Here is a 6611-nt window from a genome sequence, read left to right on the forward strand (position 1 = left end):
GGTGCTTTCACTAACTTTTATTAATCCCGTACTAATAAATAAGTAAATCACCAAAGAACTGCACATGTTTATAGTTTAAACTAACATCTTTATTCAAGAGTCAAGACTATATTGACAAAAAGGAATGGTAGTTTCCATAGTAACAAGTTAATTAATTCTGCACAGAATGCTGAAATTAGAAAGCAATATTCTGCATGAATTTTCTGAAAGTTCATGAGATTTTTTGTAAACTTGGTCTAATAGAAAGTTCATGAATTTTTCTAACAGTTCATATTCTACACTATGGGTATACCCTCCTTGGTGAAACTGTGGGAAGTTCTTTGGGGTATTCACTTGATTCTTATATTGATGAGGTCTCCACTGGACTGGACCTCTTCTAATATGGTTGATTGGATAAATGGAAGAATTGATAAACATAGAGAGCATTGGCAGTGTCAAATATCATTAAAAGTTTACTTGTTTATATTATGTATGATATGATAGCTATAGATTTTTCATGTAAAAAATGTGGGCTTACCTCAAAATATTCAATAAGCTTACTTAAATGCCTCTTGTAACCTACAAAGGCATAGAATTTTCCCTTAAGGACTTTGAGCCTATCTACATAGAAACACCTTTTTCATACCATAAACACCTCTGAAGATTGAGAAATGCAAAAAATATGGTATGCGAAAGAGAAAGCAATGTCAACGGACATAAACCACAATTATACTACACATTTGAAATAAACACAGAAAGAAAGCATGGATAGAAATAATTATGTGCTTGTGATATTCTAAAATATTGCCTCATGGGCAATGATTTTCATGGGTACAAAAACGGTACAAGTGCATCCATTTGAAACTATTATTCAAACTTCTCTCCTCCTTATCATCACTATTTATGTAAATGAGTGGTTAGAGACTCGATTCACGTTCACATTTATACAAAATTTTATAATATCTCTTGTTAAGTAGCTAAGATCCACGAGCGAGATTAGACGTCAAAACGAGCTTTGAAACCATGCATACAACAATATAACCTTACCGCTCAATTTGCTTCTTCAAGAGTTGAGAAAGCAACAAATCCTGAATCCCTACTAATTCCATTTGGGTCTTGCATGACCTATTAAGAAGTCAGAACCAAAGCATTTTAGAGTAATGGCCAAAATATTAGTGCAGCTAGTCACTAATAATTAAATCCTAAAGAACATTGCTACAAACCTTGCATGAAATAATTGTGCCAAACTCTGAGAACAATTTTCAGTTTATTGTCATCAATGCTATCATCTAAGTTCTTCACATACAAGTTCACCCCTTGAAATTTGTCTACTGTCTTCTTTACACTTGGATCAAATCATCCTTTCAGTTCCATTTCTTTTTCGGATTTTTTCTGTGCTTTCCCAACATACCACTCTTTATCATCAAATTTCTTTCCATTAAGTGCCTCAACTGATTGTTATATTTATTTCTTGCACCTATTTTTCTACATAATATTTCTAGCCTATTGAGACCCAAACATCTTCAGCTCTTTTATGTGAAACATTAGATATAACTCTTATCTACTCTTTATGTTTTGTTTAACATATAGGATTATAGTTCCTATTTTCATATTTCCAACATAGGAAACTGAGTACACTCAAATAGACTTCTTTGAACAAAATGAAAGAAAAACATTTGAAATTCTGAAATTTTTTAAAAAGACATTGCTAAGGTAAAAATAATTGGTAGTGAAATAAAGCTAAAACAGTATAATGAATCGACATGAGGTTACAAACTGCAAATGAGAAACTAACAACTGGATCAATTAAAGCAGTTCGATGGAACTTACACATGTATCAGAACCATGTTTGAGCTGAAAATTTAGATGGGATTGTGCTAGAGAGCTGATTCCTGCCGAAATGACTGTAAAATCATGGAACAAAGCTTAGTGCTCGTGATTCGAAAATGTCAAAATAATTACCATCAACATAAAGGATCAAAATGAAATAATGGATCAAATTTATGCTAATATATGACGAAATATGTACACCGCCTCCTAACCTGACATTACCCAACCTCTTTATCCTTGGCAATGCAAGTAAGAAAAATTAATAACATAAATAATTAATTGCAAACTAAGAAGACTTGGGACTTACAAGTGCTTGGTATGAATTAGCAAATCCAGACCAGTATTGTTCCCATCGAAGACTAGAATGGTTCCCAATTGTTTGTGGAATAGGTCAGATCCTTGTTGTAAGATAGATCCCTACATAGATCAATCGGTAATCAGATATGAATTTATTCGGAAAAATTAAAATAGAATTAGTCTTCTATTACTATTACAGGGAAGAAAGTGAACTACAAAGAGAAGACATAAAAGGACTTGTAACTTGGACAAAGTCTGAATATCTCCGGACAGCTGACCTTTCAATCCCATACTCAATCATTGTCTGAGATGAAATCAGTTGGGTAAGTATCTCAATATTCCAAAACAAAAAGATTGAAGAACCAACTTAAGTGATAGAAAAGAAATTATAACAAAGACCTACATGAAGATGACATGTGAATTGGTGCAACGGATTCCCTCCCAACCATCACCACAAGGATCTGATCCCTGCCAATTTGGTGGAACGTTCTGCCATAGATTCTTGAAGGACATTGGAGCAGCACCTACATCATAATAACAAGGACTTTCATCGAATTAGTGAGTTTTTCTTTGTGTCAAATGTGTTCAAATTTCAAGACAAGATTTAACTCCCTCTCATTAGTGTGTGAATGAACTACAAACAAACCATATTTGAAGTTTAATGCATATAATTGATGAAGAACTAGAGACAACAATGATACCATGTACCATCCCCAATGTTGCTCTCTGCCATTACAGCCAAAAGTTGGAACATGAGAGCGGCTAGACAGGCCTGGATTTTTCAACCCATTAGAAAAAAAAAATTAAACATGAGAGCGAGCAGAGACCTAAAGTTGGTCTCTGCTATGTGTTGTAACGCTGTTCTTCAACACATACTTGTTAATATCAAGATTTTCCCACCGAAAACATACTTCCAGCTATTTTCCACATGTTTTTGTTTCTACAAACAAAAGAACAAAAAATTTAAAAAAAAAAAAATGATAGAATTTCAGAGATGAGTTTGTCTCTCTGTCTAAGTCTCTATATCCAACTTAATTAGTGGTATATTATACATATAAAATGTGGGTAGCTATCAACCCATGATTTGATATAGGTCCTACTCCGACATAGATCACAAGCACACAATTAATTTTATTTATTTTTAACTACTTTTTGATAAGAAACTATGCCTAACACTAATCACTTCTTGAAATAAGAATGCAATATTAACTATGCCTAACACTTAATTACTTCTTGAAATAAGAATGGGGTCTTAGAGACTTCATTTGTTTCAAAACAATGGCAAACTTATGCAAGAGTTGAGCAGTGTACATATAATGTGAAAAATGGATACCAAAATTTTCAACTTGAGTTTTCTGTAGAGAAATAAATTTAAAGATGCACATGTGGCTGTCATGGGTGGTATATGCATATACCTTAGAGCTGAGAACATCCACACATCTTTGCACAATCTAGAGATCTTCAGCCATTGGGAGTAGATCTTCACAAGGTTTCAACACAACCAAGACACCTGAAAAGCTTGTGGAGCCCACGTGTTAGGAATTCTTTGGTTCGTCCAGCCAGGGTTACTTCACAATACATATCCGTCATTTCTAGATACTCTGCTGCACACCCAGTGCTGCCACATTGTGGACTGTTATCTCGAAGTTGGCATGCTGCACGATGAAGTGCTGCCACATTGTGTCAAGATTACTTGAAAGCAGCAACAAACTCTTCTTCCAATGCCGTGAGTCTCAAGTCCAATGCTCGCAGCAATTCATTTCTGTTAAGTAAGAAATACTCTGGTTTGCAAGATTCCATTCCACTATTCAGCTCATTCTAGAGCTACAGTATGTTAAGATCTCCTATCTTGAAAATTTTCTAATGTCTAATGATGGAAAGAACATTCATAAACTTGAGCCATGGTGTGCCCTTAAGAGCACACGTTAACAAAACCCATATATATAAGTTATCTGGTTAGATCCAAGCATAATCAGAGTCTTATATTGGTGGCCTTATTTCAATGGTTGGATTATAACAGCAAAAATTGACAACTTAATCAAATACCTATTAGTATAGAATTAGTTATAGCAAGGATTTGATGATATGATATAAACATATATGTAAATATTTTACTCACATTTCTTCATCCTCCCCACTCTTCAGGGCATTCTTTGCTATGCATTGAAAAGCTTCTTCAATGTTAATGTGGTCTATGTATCTGGTTTGCCTACCAATAGTACCTCTGTTTTTCCAGCATCAGTCATTTGGGGTGCCAAAGTCCCCTCAAAGTCTCTGTTTTCGCGTGGCAGGCTACATTGGGGAGGTTAACCACAATGAATCCACCAATAAAGAGAGGCTTCATTTCTCCTCACTGTCACACCTTTTACTTGAAAAACCAAGAGACGGCTGATCAATCTCTTTCCATTGTTACTACCAATAACTTATTACTCCTAACAGCCATATTAGATACCAATTTAATATTCATGTGTAGGCCAAGGGAGAACTGAAGGCATTCATGAAAAAAAGCCAACCAGGCCATGATATCAGCAATTGCTATTGCCCAGAACTATACTTTTCTCTAATGCCTATAGAGAAAGAATTATAAAGAAACAGACTACTATAAATTACTAATATTTCAGATGGATTAAGATACTAAACAACACACTCAGACCTTTTTAGCACTTACCAATGTGCTAATGCATTAGACCACATCAGCTGAAATAAAATAAAATTTTTAAACAATTAATTGGAGAAATAGGATTCATTACAAGCACACAAGGCATTGTGCATACTGCACATGGCAACTCTATGAGAGCCAATTGAGGCCTCTAAAGTCTCCACAACAACCTCCATCACAAGCACACAAGGTAAACTACCCATTGCCTTCTCCCTTACTTCAACACAAGAATAATCAAACAAATAGCAGCCTACTTAGGACAGAAACAGTTGCTGAGAGACTCAACTACAGACCACCAAACCATCTATGCACGCATCATTGTTTTCATCTTATCCCAATTACAGTGGAGTCACTCGATCATCTACGTACTAGAAAGGGAAATGGGTAGGACCACTATTGCCAACATTAGCTGGATCTATTTTCAAATTATTTGAAAATAACATTGGTCCACACTAGTGTTTATCACAGTCCATTTCCATCCTGTACTGTACGTCTCCACCTCCATAACACAAGCTTCCTTTAATTTGAAGTTAATAGACAATGTTATCGATATAGAGAGTAACAGTAAAACAGAGAAATCAAACTGAATCCTGAAATAAGTAAGGTTTGCATATGATAGTTTCTTTGGACCATAGAAGCCTTAAAGCCTAATATACCCCTTTTCTCCAACAAGGTGCTTCTAATAAGAAAAAAAAAATGGAAAAGTGGGCTTTAAAGATAACTACAAATAGGAGAAATGCTATCAAACGACAAATAAACTCCCAGTAAGACTCCAGCACATGGTTTCAAAAAATCAGAGAGAGCACCAAGCGAGTCCATTTCTCCATTACTTTCAGCTCATTGAAGTTACACCAATCAGTGCAAAGCAGTCGCACCTTTATTGAACCACAGTAACAATATCAACCGATGATGTCTTATTTCACTGACTCCATCATACACATATGGAGGGATTAAGCCTACTCTTTATCTTAAATGTCTCGACTTCCTGGGGGAACACACCTAATAAATTAAAACACTTAAATTGTAGGTTACTTATCAAACAATTACTCTCCAACATAGAAACTCAAAAATAAAAACTGACTCTAAATTCTGGATACTATTGATCAAAGAAAAAGAATTCAGACTCCAGATAAAATAAATTTCCAACTAATAATCTAGCTGACCAGATATTGGACCTACTCATGACCTTCAATTAACATAGAAAGCCATGTATTTGGATTGTACATGGATGCATTGCACACACACGCACACACTCTCACAAAACTAATGAGATGTGCACAAGATACTAAATATCCATATTTTCTTAAATAGGTAGGTCCTATTGTTCACCGAAAATAGATTCCAACATGCATTTAGATTATATATTCAATGAAATTAGATAACATTAGAATATTGAAACGTTTTGTTAAATAAATGCATTCCAAAATGTTGCAGCATCTCTCTCGAATGTTTGATGTGCATACCTCACATTGGAAAGGAATGAAGTTATCCTACTTACATAATTTATCTAGATTTCTTACTTGTCTCTTTTCTAAGAGATCTGACATTCCTATTTTCAAATAATTCAGATATTTGATAGGAAAATCAGTTATTTTTCGTATTAAAAAGAGGAAGTTAGTTTCAAGTAACAAATTTATTCTAAATAATTGATTTAGTTTTCAAGACTTAGTTTTGCTAAAGTGTGGTGGAATCTGCTAATGCCACTTGCAGTATTTTTCAAAGCTCAAAACAAGGTCAGCTTTTTGATATCATGAGACCTTTAATAATCAGTTCAAGCACTACTGAACATGAAGCAATAGATTCTTCTGACCCCAACCCTATTTCATGTCCTCTTACTCTAAAACAT

At 34.6% G+C, this 6611-nt stretch overlaps 1 long non-coding RNA gene across 2 annotated transcripts; it reads right to left on the reverse strand.

Moving 5' to 3' along the window:
* Positions 1 to 765: 765 nt before the first annotated feature.
* LOC147381061 (uncharacterized) lies at positions 766 to 4682 on the reverse strand. Of its 2 annotated transcripts, none has more exons than XR_015174794.1 (6): positions 3522 to 4682; positions 2510 to 2630; positions 2385 to 2410; positions 2117 to 2226; positions 1810 to 1883; positions 766 to 1104 (listed from the first exon to the last, which is right to left on the reverse strand). It is a non-coding gene; the product is annotated as an uncharacterized LOC147381061 (long non-coding RNA). The 2 variants fall into 2 exon arrangements; XR_015174793.1 differs by having other exon boundaries at positions 2351 to 2410.
* Between the last annotated feature and the right edge of the window lie 1929 nt (positions 4683 to 6611).

The sequence above is a fragment of the Akebia trifoliata genome, unplaced genomic scaffold (genome assembly GCF_017979445.1).
Source record: "Akebia trifoliata isolate Shusen 1 unplaced genomic scaffold, ASM1797944v1 Contig00791, whole genome shotgun sequence".
Taxonomy (NCBI): domain Eukaryota; kingdom Viridiplantae; phylum Streptophyta; class Magnoliopsida; order Ranunculales; family Lardizabalaceae; genus Akebia; species Akebia trifoliata.